Here is a 14813-nt window from a genome sequence, read left to right on the forward strand (position 1 = left end):
ATGGATGCATAGAATTTAGTTACATAAGAATATTATGAGAATAAATATCCAAGGACTAGTCCACAGCATGACTTTGAAGAGGTGCCCACAGCACTGATTCAAAATAAAAATGGTCGAGACGACTGGCTGATGACCGAAGCCTGTGTTATGTTTCTGTCATGCCTGTCAGTGGGCTTGATAACTACACTAGAATTAGGGCCCCAAAGCTGCCTAGACTATGAAATTTCTCTATGGCACAACCTACAGAAATTTTGTGGCTTAAGGAAGCAATATATTCCAATGTTTGTTAAAAAAAAAAAAAAAAAAAAAAAAAAAGCCACCACAACAGATTTTAAGCAAACACTTGTCCATCTGAGAATATTTCAACAGAATGTGGGGAAAGATTTATCTATAGAAAAATGTGAACAAGAATAGAATGAATAAAAGCGTGAGACTTAGACGTGTCTCTTGTTATGCAAAACCTCAGATTCTGAAACAGCAGCAGCCATTCTACGCACAAGCACGTGTGCACGATGCAGTCACTCACACCACAGCAATTCGAGAGCTTTTGGCAGGAGATACTCGCTAGGATTTAATCCTAATGTTGACGTTGCCCACGAGTCAGAAAGAGCTCTTCCAAATGCAAGGTCCCTGGCCTGGGGTCTGGGAATAGGCTTCAGGGCAGAGCATGAAAGTGTTTGATAAATTGCATGCGGATGTAAATTTTATGGATTTTCCTACGGAGAGAGTATGCTGATTTCACTAGGTTTGCAAAGGGACTTGTGAATTAAAGAAAAAGGTAAGAACAACTAGTTTGGTCCTGAACGAAAGAAACCATATTATTTGTCCTAGTTTTTCTGTTTACGGGTCTCCCTTTAATAAGCCTAACAAGGCTACATGAGACACATAAGACATTTGAACATTCCCACTTAGTCACTGATGACCAATGACTTTCTCTAACTTATAAATGATTGTTAATAGAGTAAAATTCATGATACCCCTTAGCTATACTTGGTCAATGTCAGTTGTAACTAGTCATATCTCTTACAGTGATTACATCTCAGTATTTGATTAGGGTAGGTCATTCCATACTCTCCAGAATTCTCATTCATTTAACACCCATCATACTGACCACAAAATATTTTTCTAAAAAAGATATGTTCTTCCCTTTCTTACTGTCTCTAGCTTCCTTTTAGACACAGGATAATCTTAAAAAACTCAAACAGTATCTCATTGATATTTCTGGGGGAATTAATAAGTTAATAAGTAACAATCTAGTTGCAATAGTACTAATGACAGTTTGTCTTTACAGATCAACTTTCTTCCCAATTGTTCCACGTGTTCACGCTTTTATTATTTCTTCTATCGTCAACATACAGCATAATGTTTAAAAGTTCAGGTTCTAGAGTTACTGGTTTTCAATCCCAAATTTCCCACTTACCAGCAGTATGACTAGCCTTATTTTTTTCATCTGAAAACTGAGTCTAACAAGATATTAATAGTATCTCCCTCATAGGTTATTGGAAAGATTAAATAAGAAAATGGGTATAAAGCACAGAACCTGATACATAGAAATGTTTAGTATTAGTTAAATGTTATTTTTTAAGATTAAAACATCATGTGTATCAAACTAAAGGAATGTTTAATCTGTGGTAGGACAGGTCTCATCAAGAAAGTCAGACCCAAGAGACCAAAAAGAATAGGCCAGCATCACAATTCGGTTCAAATGAGTTAGCCCTGGCGCTGGAGAGGGCTGGACAGCAGAAAATGGACAGAGTTCCAGAACAGAAAGATACAAAGTTCCACTTCAGAGAAGGGCAGCTTTAGGCAGTGGGAACCTAGCTTCATTAACCAGAACTCAGGTAGTGCACCCATTCTGACCACTCCCAAGGAAGTTTACGGAATCCCAAGGAACTAATGTATTGAAGAGCTTTGTTTGGGAAAACAAAGCACAGCATCACATTGTGTCTCCCTAAAAGAAGGATGTGATGCTGTTGACTAGTTAGTGGACTCAAAAGAATCTCTTTGGCAAGGGCTAGAACTGGCACAGAAATTGGAGATGAAGTTGGACCTACAGGTAGGTGTTAAGTAGTCCCAGCTGCCAGAGGTAGAAGCCAAGTAGATCATTATTCTATAAACATTTACAAATGGACCCCCACTGCCAAAAAGTAACAATAATAAAGTATCTACACCATTACCTTAGGGGTTTCTGCTAGTCCCCCATCTCAACAAACTCACTATCCGGCCTGATCTCCATTATAGAGCATGCATTTTGGAGCTGATTCTTGCTCCCTGTCTGTCCCTCTGGGCCTTATGTTTTTGGACTGTTTCTTGCTAACCTATATCAACTGACTTGGAAGTTGGATCACACTTCATCTTTGCACCAACCCTTCAGAGACTGCCCTCTCACTTTTTGGCCCTGACTCTCAAGACCACAACTTGGCTAGAGGCCCAGATTCTCACTCATCTGGGAGGGGAGGTGAAAAGGTATTCAGGGAAGGGCACTGGATATGGAGGCAGAAAAACGAGACTGGAGTCCAGGCTGTGCCATTCATGAGCACTGTAGCTTTGGATAATGACAGCTAACGTCTACTGAGCTCTTAATAATTAAATAGCATTCAATCCTCACCAAACCTGAAGTACATTATAGTATTACCTGCATTTTGCAGTTAAGGAGACTGAGGCACAGAGAGGTTACCTATGTTCCCAAAGTCAAAACTAGGATGTTAACAGAATTACACTCAGTCTCAGGCAGTTCAGACTTCTAACCAATAGGACACTTAACTTCGCAGACAGAAACAGTTACAAAGCCAAAGTTCATGGGGTGAGAGGGACTGTGAGCCTAAAACACCACAAAGTATTAAAAGCAAAATGTGATATGGACTCTGTGTGTTGTTACACAAGTATAAAGCATTTTCTCTTCAGCGCTGTGTGCTCTGTATTAGTTTTAACTTTTTCAGTATTTTTACTACCCAGGAATTCTTTGTTCTTTGTTCTTCCTTTTTCTACCTTTAAGGAATAGATTCTTTGCAATTAAAATTGACCTATTCTCTTCTCAAGTCACTTACTCTGGCACATTTAAGACAGACTGTGGCTGTCTGATTCTCACTGTACCCTCTGCTGAGGGAATATTCTTTCCCGACGTGTAACTTCATGGTCGTTTAAAAATAATAGTTTGTTCTTAACAGCGCATCCCATATATCTCTGCTTTATCCCATTCTTTAGTTTTCCCAGGTTCCTGAAGCTTTCTTTTGATGCTTTAAGCCTCATGTTAATAACTGTCCTTGCTGTCTAAGCCGTCGGCTGTCCACTTGCTTCCCAGCATTAGGTCTTCAGACTGCAACCTTACTGCTTCATTTTCCTCATTCCATTTTTTCCATCAATTGATTTTTTTCTGTTTTTCAAACTCTTTTAGCTTAGTGAATTATGCCCTTCCCACCAGGACAGCAGTAGAACTGAAAATCATTGCTTAGCGAGAGTCCGTAAAGGTGTTATTCCTGCTGAGATTCGTTCTATATACAATTTGAGGGTTCTCAAAATTGCAAACTAGCCAGTAGTGACCAATTGGCCCCACACTGGAGCAAGTGTACTCCTGGGAAGAGACATACCCGAGAAGACAGGTCCAAACTGTTTACAAGGGTCCTGGTTCTAAGAGCAACAGGGGCATAAGCTGGACTAACAATCACATAAATTACAACCACCTGTTAGCAGAAGCCAAAGATGCCCAAAGATATAACCACCTACTGTCCTGATTAGGCTCATACGTAACCAAAGTAAAAGCACAAAAATCTCACTCTCAGTCTGTGTTCTTAAACCTCCTCTCTGAAAGAGTACACCAAATACTCTTACTCACCTAACTCCTCCTTTATGTTTTTAATATTATATTCTTCCCTTTCTGACAATTTGTTGATGGCTGCATTAGTTTTATCTGGCCCTTTTTTATGTTACGTATTCACTCCTTTTCTCCCATTATTAGTAAATGAAAATATCTAAATAACTACATTCAAGCTACATTGTAACCAGCCTTTTCTTGCTTTTATACTAATCTTCGTTTAAACTTTTCCAGTAGGGAACTTCAGAATACTCACAGCGTGAAAGGATAATAGCAGCTCTGTCATTTTAATATTTCCTCTCCCCTCCCCATAAGCATGGGGATTTTGTTACAGTGATTTGTTAGCATCCTTTAAAAAAGTAAATAAACTTTTTATTAAAATCTAACTAACATAGCATTATAAATGGACAAAAATCATGAGTATAGATATTAATGAATTGTCACCTTATTTTTCCCAGGTCTCTAGCCACTGCGTTGAGGAAAAGTATCTCCCAGTACCCTGGAAGCCCCACCTCTGCCCAGTTACCCACCGCAGTTCTCAAGGAAATCTGCCACGACTTCTAATGCCATAAATTGGTAGTGCCTGCTTTTGAACTTCACATGGATTCTTTTATACATTCTTTTGAGAATGGCTTCTTTCATTCACAGTATGTTTTTGAGATTTATTCATGTTGATACCTGTAGTTATTCACTTCTAATGGTGTATGCTAGTTCACTGCATGAATATACAGTATGTCATTTGTTTATCTGTTCTGGACAAATGGATTGTTTCCAAGATTTTGCTATTATGAAAAATACTGCTATGGAAAATCTTAACTCTTCTTTTGGTGTAAATATGTACACAATTCCATTGGCTCTATACCCAGCAGGGGAAGTGCTAAGTCATAGGAACGTGCCTTCACTTTTAACAGATACTTCCAGCTTCCCAAAAAGTTGCACCAACAACAATGAGAGATTCAGTTGCTCCACATCTTCAGGTATTGTCAGTTTTGTGTTTGTTTGCCATCTTGGTAGGTGTTAGAGGTATCTCATTATGGTTTCAATTTGCATTTCCCTGTTTACTAAAGGAGTTGAACATCTTTTCATACATTCTGTGACCAATAGGATATCTTCTTTGTGAAGTCCCTGTTTAATATCTTGCCCGTTTTTCTACTGAACTGTCTGATTTTCTTTATTGATTCCTGAGAGTCTTTCTATATTCTGTGTCAGTTATATGGATAATAACCTTTGTCAAATGTATGGCAAGTATATTCTTCTACTCTGAATGTGCCTTTTCACTTCTTATTGGTATGTTTTAATGAACAGACAGTCTTAATTTTATGTAGTCCAATTTACTAATCTTTATAGCAAGTGCGTTTGTGCCCTGTTTAAGAAATTTTTGCCTAATGTAAGGCCGTGTATATATATCCTATGTTATCTTCTTGAAGCTTTGTTTTTTACCTTTTACTTTTAGATTAGCAATCAACCTGAAATTGATTTTTTATATGGTTTGATGCAGGGGTCAAGTTTTTTGTTTTTTCGTTTTTGTTTTTTCAAACGGTTATCCAATAGACCCAACATCACTCATTAAAGAACTATCCTTCCCCCACTTTTCTGCAGTGCCAACTTTGTCATGAATTCCGTATGGTCCATTTCTGGTCTCTCTATCCTATTCCATTGGTTTATTAGTCTATCCTAGCACCGATATCACAATATCTTAATTATCTTGTAGAGTAAGTCTGAGACATTTTCCTTTTAATCCTTTTAACTCTACTTAGCTCTTGGCATTTCTATCAGAATTCTGGAATCAAACTGTCAATGTTTACCCATTGTAGTAAGACTACCTATACTGACTTCCAACGTCTTTGTTTTTTCTGCAAGTAATCAGGCACTGGATTTCTTCATGGCATGTCACAACACAAGCTTTTTCTTCTATACAACCAAATGTCCATTCAGTCCCTTGCCACTGTACGTAGTTCACAGAGCACCTATGTGCATCTCTTCAGCTCACAGAGATCTATTTGCACATCCATCCCTGAGGGTCGCTGTGCTCTGCTATCTCTAGTTGTCTCTAAACCCAGATCCATAGAAAATTCAGAACTGGGGTTGGATGATGCTATTGTCCTCCAGTTTCCAATCCTCTCCCTTTGTCCTTTTTAAAAATATATTTGGTTAAAACTCCTGACTTCATTTTGTTGGTTATTTCAACTTTCTCCCATGAAAACAGCAGCCAAGCAATTGTTTCAACAAATGTTAAAAGTCTCCAAACTCTGAAATAAGAACACTGGAGCCAGAATTTCCCCTCTTCAACAAGAGTGTGCTGCTCAGTGCTTGAACTAAGGTGCCTGCTTTTATGTTTAGCCTTTGACTGAGACTTCAGCATCAGTCCTTATTCTTTCTCCAAAGAAGGAGAGAAAAAGATTGGCTTTGGAGTAAGAACAACTTGGGTTCAAATTCAGGTGTGCCATTTAGTAGCTATACTTGCAGCATATAATCTACTGGGAAAACTAAATGGAATGATATATTTTAAGCTTCTAAAACAGTGCCTGCTTATAGGAGTTTCTTGTCAACTGCTGCCTTTTCATTCTTGTATTTCAGTACAATTCTCTTTCTTAAAACATATTTTATAGAAACTATAATCTTTGTCTTTGGGGACTATGATTAATGTTCTGTCTTCAGTCTTACTCCTACCATCCCTTTTGCTTCTTTTCTCCTGACACACCATAAAAATCTCTATACGTAATATTTGCATTATTGCTTAATAATCTTGTTCTTCTCTAATATTCTTAGCTCTGATTATAACTGCTCAAATGTATTTAAGTATAAATTTTCCACCTCTTTTTTTGACCTTTTCTATTTCTGTTCATAATTTCCATTACTTTTTTGCAGGTGGATATCTTTATTGATTCTTACATCCGAGGTGTTCTAGGCACCCAGTGTCTTTTGGTCACTCAACTCCCTCTGAACACTGCGTGACAGGCACCTCCCTTTGTGTCTCTTCAGGACTTCCCACTCCCACAAGCCACCTCGGCATGGTTTGTCATCTTTACAGTGCTGCAGTGCATTCACCACCTGCTGCTTCATGCGCTGAAGCCACAGATGGACTTCATCCGTGTCCATCTACAGGAGTCACTCTACTCGAAGCTCATTTAGGGAGAATGTGTCTCCTTTTTAGCGTAACATCTTTTCTGATGTAACCCACTCACTGTTACACTGAAAATTCATATTAGTATAACAGATTTCAGTGAAAGCAGCTCTTTTCATTTTTATTCAGCATCCAGGAATGTATCTCTGTAATAGATTCCAAAACAAACATGACAATTCCCCCCCACCCCTGACTCAGGTGGTTGAGTCAGCTCATCAGGCTGACATCTTCTTCCTTTAGGATGGGTTCTTTTCAGAAAGAATCTTCAATTCCTCTTACAAAGAAGCACCTGGCAAGTAAGTTCCCAGAGAAGCTAACACATGTCTAAATTAGCTACGATCAAGAATGAACTTCTGCTAGGACCCCTAAAGTGCTGTCAAGCATAACAAGAAAACTGCCTTTCTACACTATATTTATATACACTGAGACTAGGAATGTGCCTTCTTGGTTTTTTCCTCCTAAAATACAGTTGGATTCCACCCCCAATACTACCCTTCCTGTAATATATGGGGAAGGTGACTCGACCTTTAATAATTTTTCCTTTCACATTTCATTTAGAGTCATACACATGTACTTATCTGATCTTCTCTCTTCACCAGAATATAAATCTTCCAAACATGATTTCATTTTTAAGACATCCATACTGTGGTTTGAATAAAGAAAATTCCTACCCTGTAAAACTTTCCTCCCTTACTGACCAGCAAAAACAATCACAATCCAGGTCTTTCACGCACAATATATTTCCCTTTTGGTATTCAGTCTTATTCCTTATACCAAGTCACAACCCCACGTCTCTCGCCTCAAATCCCAAAGGTCTCTTAACGTTCTCTATGCTCTTAAAGCACAGAAACTCAGCCTGCTCAGATCACAGAATACTACAGAGATCAGGAAGTTCAAAAACTTCAGAAACCACATGAGGAAAGGGAGACAAAAAGTTTAAGAGATTTGATCAAGGTCATACAGGTGGAAACAGCATCACCAGCCCCATTTTGTTTTAGTTTTTATTTTTTTGATGTGCAGGAATAAGATCATATCCTTAAAATGTGTGTCACTATCACAGTACAGTTAAATTTTTTGCCAAATTTTGCATCCAAGAATACATTCCTCTCACTATCATTTGGTTTTTACTCAGAACATGGTTAAATCAAGCACATTTGTAGGGCAAATATGGTCCACCTAACATAATACAACGCATTACAAAGCCAAAGGTTAAGGAGCCTTAAGGAACTTTGGGGGAAGACAAAATATTTCTTCCACTTGGTCCCATCCCATCTGGCTAGAATTCTAAGGCTGTGATAAAGGAAGTGGGTCTTCTTGTCTTTCTGTTAGGCTAAAACTGGGGATCCAGGCTGATAGATGAGAGACCTAAAATGCTTCTCGTCCTTCCCCATCACTCAGGAGTGGCACTGAAATCCACAATCGCTTCAAACACTCTTAATTCTCTCATTATATGAATTGACCCAAGGTGTACTAATTCCACTACAAACTGTATTTAGAACTATCCAAATTACTACTTTCCTCTTTTATTCACACGGTCATAGACAGATTTCTAATAAGACTTGGTTATCTTAATAATACTTTATATTTGTTAAAACAATTTAATAAATACATTTATTAAAGAGAGGGTAACACTCATTATTCTCCTTTAATTTATAATTAGGAATTTGATTAAAGCACGATCATGGTGTCAACTCAATGCCTAGTAATTGAATTAAGACAAAGACAAAGATCCCAAATTTATACCCTCATGCCTCACTTCATTAGAAATAACTACTTTGATTTATTTGTTCATCTCAAGCTTATTGCTAACCTACCTATGTTGTCAAGGATTATATGAAAATTCTTGCTGATAAAAAGGGATTTGTTCACCATTTTCAAACCAAGGACTTTGTTGAGTTCCTTAATCAAGAATCACTTCGTGGCATTTTGACTTGCTATAGTTATTAACTCATTGTTATATATTCTGCCAAATATCACCTACCTCACTCTAAGTTACAAGAGTACAAAATAATAATGATAACATATTGAGAGCAAGCCATAAAATGTAGATTGGATCATTCCTCTCCAACACTGAGAAAAACACCAAGCGTGAAAGAAAGAGCAGTGCCATGCATTCCAAAACTAAATGAGTAATTTATTCAAAGCCAAACCTCAACTGGAGACTGAACAAGCGAAACTTTTTAGTTTATTCTAACAGCATGAGGAAGGAAGTAAATATTTTTATCCATTTAGTGTCACCAAGCTCTTTATTTTATATTGCACAGTTACAATTCTTGTCATTGAATCATGAATCTCCGGAACAAACTATGGATTCATTTAAAAGTAACTTTTTAATCATTCAAAGACTAAATACCTCAACTTCATGCAAGTGAACACAGTTTTCCAATTATCTCTTCTGTGAGTTTGATTTCTTTGGAAAATTGGTTACATGAGGTAATACGCACAAAACCAGGTTGGCTCACTTAATAATGCAGGTGCAATTCTAATTCATAAAATTTGTCTTTTAAACTATTACATACTTCAGTCTCCTGGAAATCTAGACATTATCCAATACAAGCAAAGAGGAGCAAATGCTTAACTCATATTAACTAGCCCTTGGATCAGAAATATCACATAGTATAATGGAATAAACTAGAAATCCAAGGTTTAAAACTACCTCCACTGCAATTGCCTTGTCATTATAAGCAATTTTCTTAACCTCACAAAACAGTGAGATCTCTAGAATTAATTAGTACTAAATACATAATTGGCAATAACCTGATTTTACCTAACTGACAGAATTAATGGCAATATCTATAAGATAACTTGAGACATAGTGACATAAATAGTAGCTCAGAGTCCAGGCGACGGAAACACAAGGATACACAGCAAAAAAATCTCTAAGTAACAAGTTGAAAAGTAGGAAAAGATGAGCTATTCTCTAAACTCCTTTGGTCTGTGGCTATTTGTCATATGGCTGATAACTAATGGATCTCATATGCTCCAGGACAAGATGGCTTCACTAGTGAATTCTATCAAAAACCTATGAAAGAAATACCAATTCTGCACAGATTCTTCCAAAAATAGAAAGAAAAAAAAGATAAGACTTCCCAACTCATTTTAAAAGACAATATCACTCTGACCAAAACCAGATAAAGATACTACAAAAAAAACTATTTACCACTATCCATCACAATCATGGATACAAAAAAAAAAAAATCACAATAAAATACTAGCAAATCAAATCTAGCAACGTATAAAAATGATCACATCATAACCAAGTGGCATTTATAGTGGTAATGCAAGGTTGGTTTGATATTGGAAAATCAATCAATGCTATACATCATATAAACAGATTAAATAAGACAAAACAAATAGTGATATTAACAGAGGCAGAAAAAGCATTTTTACAAAACACATCACCCATTCGTGATTAAAACTCTAACAAAACTAGGCATAAAGAGAACTTCCTCGCTTGATAAAGCTAACATCATACTTAATAGGAAAAAAAATGAATGCTTCCTCCTTAAGATCAAAAACAAAAGATGCTGGAAAAATTGAACAGCCATATGCAATAAATAAGTAAACAAACAAACAAACTCAACCCATCCCTTGCACCATATACAAATACTTAAAAACAAACCTTAGAATAAGAAAATCTTTGCAACCTTGGATTAAGCAAAAACTTCTTAGAATACAAAAGGCATAAATTATAAAGAAAAAAATCAATAAATTGACTTTATCAAAATTAAACCCTACTCTTCAAAAGATGGCTAAGAAAACAAAAAGACGAGCCATAGGCTATGAGAAAATATTTGCAAAAGATATATAGACATATCTCGTTTTACTGCACTTCCCTTTATGTGCTTTATGGATATTGTGTTTTTTACAAATTGAAGGTCTGTGACAACCCTGCATCCAGCAAGTAAAGAAGTGCCATTTAATACAACAGCATTTGCTCACTTCATGTTGCTGGGTCACATTTTGGTGAATCTCACAATATTTCAAAATTGTTCATTGATCAGTAATATTAGATGTCACTACTGCAATTGTTATGGGGCACCAGGAACAACACCCATATTGAGACAGTGACTTAATCAACAAATGTGTGTTCTGACTGCTCCACCCACCGAATGACCGTCCCTCACCTTTCTCCCTCTGCTCAGGCCTCTTTGAGACACACTAATATTGAAATTAGGCCAATTAATAACCCTAGAAAAGGGTAATTAGAACTCTAAGTGTTCACGTGAAAGGAAGAGTCTCACATCTCTCATGTTAAATCAAAAGCTAGAAATGATTAAGCTTAGTGAGAAAGACATTTCAAAAGCCAAAAGTTGGGCCAAAAGCTAGGTCTCTTCCACAAAACAATTGGCCAAGCTGTGAATGCAAAGAAAAAGTTCTTGAAGGAAATTAAAAGTGCTACTCTAGTGAACACACAAATTAGAAAGCAAAACAGCCTTACATTGATATGGAGAAAGTTTTTGTGGTTTCGATAGAAGATCAAATCAGCCACAACATTCCGTTAAGCCAAAGCCTAATGCAGAGCAAGGCACTAATTTTCTTCAATTCTATGAAGGCTGAGAGAGATGAGGAAGGTGCAGAAGAAAACTCTGAAGCTGGCAGAGGTAGGTTCATGAGGTTTAAGGAAAGACGCCATCTCCATAACATAGAAGTACAAGGTAAAGCAGCAAGTGCAGATGGAGAAGCTACAGCAAGTTATCCAGAAGATCTAGCTAAGATTATTACTGAAGGTGGCTACACTAAACCACAGATTTTCAATGTAGATGAAACAGCCTTCTTTTGGAAAAAGATGTCATCTAGGACTTTCATAGCTAGAGAGAAGTCAGTGCCTGGCTTCAAAACTTCAAAGGACAGGCTGACTCTCTTGTTAGGAGCTAATGCAGCTGGTGACTTTAAGTAGTAGCCAATGCTCATTTACCATTCCAAAAATCCTAGGGCTCTTGGGAATTACGCTAAATCTACTCTGCCTGTGCTCTGTAAATGGAACAACAAAGCTTGGATGACAGCACATCTGTTTACAATATGGTTTACTGAATATTTTAAGCCCATTGTTGAGACCTGTTGTTAAAAAAAAAAAAAATTGGTTTCAGAATATCATTACTCTTTGACAATGCACCTGGTCAACTGAGAGCTCTGAGGAAGATGTACAATGAGATCAATGTTATTTTTCTGCCTGCCAACACAACATCCATTCTGCAGGCCATGGATCAAGGAGTAATTTTGACTTTCCAGTCTTATTATTTAAGATATACATTTTATAAGGCTATGGCTGCATAGATGGTCATTCCTCTGTTGGATCTGAGCAAAGTGAATTGGAAAACTTCTGGAAAAAATTCACCACTCTAGATGCCATTCAGAACATTTGTGATTCATGGGAAGAAGTCAAAATAGCAACATTAACAGGAGTTGGAAAAAGTTGTTTCCAACTCTCACGGATGACCTTGAGATGTTCAAGACTTCAGTAGAGGAAGTCACTGCAGATGTGGTGGAAACAGCAAGAGAAATAGAATTAGAAGTGAGCCTGAAGACATGACTGAATTGCTGCAACCTCGTGATAAAACTTGAACTGATGAGGCATTGCTTCTTATAGAGAACAAAGAAAGTAGTTCTTGAGATGGAATCTACTCCTGGTAAAAATGCTGTGAAGATTGTTGAAATGACAACAAAGGATTTAGACTATTATATAAACTTCATTGATAAAGCAATGGCAGGGTTTCAAAGAATTTACTCCAATTTTGAAAGAAGTTCTGTGGGTAAAAATTCTATCAAACCGCATTGCATGCTACAGAGAAGTCATTCATGAAAGAAAAAGTCAATCGATGCAGCAAACTTAACTGTTGTCTTATTTTAAGAAATTGCCACAGCCATCCCAACCTTCAGCAACCTGATCACCCCACCACCCTGACCAGTCAGCTGCCATCATCATCGAGGCAGAACCCTCTACCAGCAAAAAGGTTACAACTCACTGAAGGTTCAGATGATAGTTAGAATCTGTTAACAATAAAGTATTTTTATATCAAGGTATGTACATTTTTTAGACATAATGTTATTGAACACTCGATAGACTACAGTATAGTGTACACAACTTTTATATGCACTGGGAAACCAGAAAATTCGTGTGACTCACTTTATTACATATTCATTTCATTGAAGTGGTTGGAAGTGAACCCACAATATCTACAAGGTATCTCCTGTATCTGAGGACTAGCACTCAGAATTTTTTTAAATCTCTCAAAAATAAGTAATAAGAAAGCATACAACTCAATAAAGAACAGGCAGAAGATTTTAACAGATAGTTCACCAAAGAATATATACAAATGGCAAATAAACACACAAAAAGATGTTCCATATCTTAATCACTGGAGAATTGAAAATTAAAACCACAATATGACACCACTACACAACTATTAAAATGGCTAATATTTAAAATGACAATATCAGAAGCTGGCAAAGATGAAAAGAAACTGGAGCTCTCATACTTTGCTGATAGAAATGCAAAATGACACAGCCACTTTGAAAAAGTTTGCCAACTTTTTATAAAATTAATCACACCCTTACTGTATGATCAGAAATCCCAATACAATATATCTAGCTAAGAGCAATGTAAACATGTCCAGAGAAAAATCTGTATGCAAATGTTTACAGCTACATTATTCATAACTTCCAAAACCTGAAAACAACTCAAATGACCATCAGCTGATAAATAGATAACCAAACCGTGGCATGTTTACATAATGAAATACTATACTACCCATCAATCTAAAGAATGAATTACTGATACATGTAACAACATGGGTAAATATCAAATGCAACATGTGGCGTGAAAAAAGACTCAAAGGGCTCCATACTGCATGATTCCATTTATGGCATATTCTGGAAAAGACAAACCTGCAGTGAGAGGACAGATCAGTGGTAAGCGCCAAGGTGTAGGGTGGGGTAAGGGGGTTCACTACACATGAGCATGAGACAACTTTCAAGATTGATAGAAATGTTCTATATCTTGACTGTGGTGGTTACATGACCAGAGTAATGGGATCCACAGCCCATTGATTAAAACAGGAATTCAATGTTCATATTTTTGAGAGAGACAGAGAGAAAGAAAGAGAGAGATTTTTCTACTTTCCATCAAATTCCAACTAATAATTATAGAAAGATAATAGAACTTCAAAATCACCATTTGGCAACTCTCTTATATATCTGATTCAGACAAAAACAGCAAAAGATGCTAAAACCAGTGAGTGAAACTTCAATAAGGAATAGAATACTTACATGAACTCAAAATATCTCTGACAAATGCTTACTAATTAGTTACTAATAAGTACAAACTACTGATTGATGGATTGTAGAGCGGAGAAACCAAGTAAACTCTAAATTAACATTACCAGTAATGGCACAAATTGATATTATGTGTTTGCTAATATAAAGTGTAGTGAAGAAAACAGCATCCCTTCTATAACATTCCTGCCAAAAAACTCTATATTCTGAACCTAAGCATGAAGAAATATTAGATAAACCAAGAGATTTTTCTACAAAAGAATTGGCTTGAACACATCTAAAACATCTACGTCAAGAAACAAAGACAGGCTGAAGAATTGCTACACGTTGAGGAAATCAAAAAGATATGGCAATTAAGTGACACTCTTGTAGTTGAACTGATTCCTCCACCAGAAGTTTTGTTTTTCCTGTTGTATCCTCTCCTCCTTCCCCTTCCCCTCTCTCCCCCACAACTCTCCCCTCCTCTTTCTCTCCTTCTCCTCCTCCTCCTCCTCCTCCTCCTCCTCCTCCTTCTTCTTCTTGTCTATTGCTATAAATGACATTTTTGGGACAATCACTGAAATTTGAACAGGGTTTGTGGGCTATATAGTACTCTTGTATTAA

At 36.9% G+C, this 14813-nt stretch overlaps 1 pseudogene; it reads left to right on the forward strand.

Annotated features, from left to right (window-relative positions):
- The first annotated feature begins 2038 nt into the window (after nucleotides 1–2038).
- LOC117037870 (tigger transposable element-derived protein 1-like) lies at nucleotides 2039–12923 on the forward strand (annotated as a pseudogene).
- The last annotated feature ends 1890 nt before the right edge of the window (nucleotides 12924–14813 follow it).

Source organism: Rhinolophus ferrumequinum, chromosome 18, assembly GCF_004115265.2.
Source record: "Rhinolophus ferrumequinum isolate MPI-CBG mRhiFer1 chromosome 18, mRhiFer1_v1.p, whole genome shotgun sequence".
Lineage (NCBI taxonomy): Eukaryota > Metazoa > Chordata > Mammalia > Chiroptera > Rhinolophidae > Rhinolophus > Rhinolophus ferrumequinum.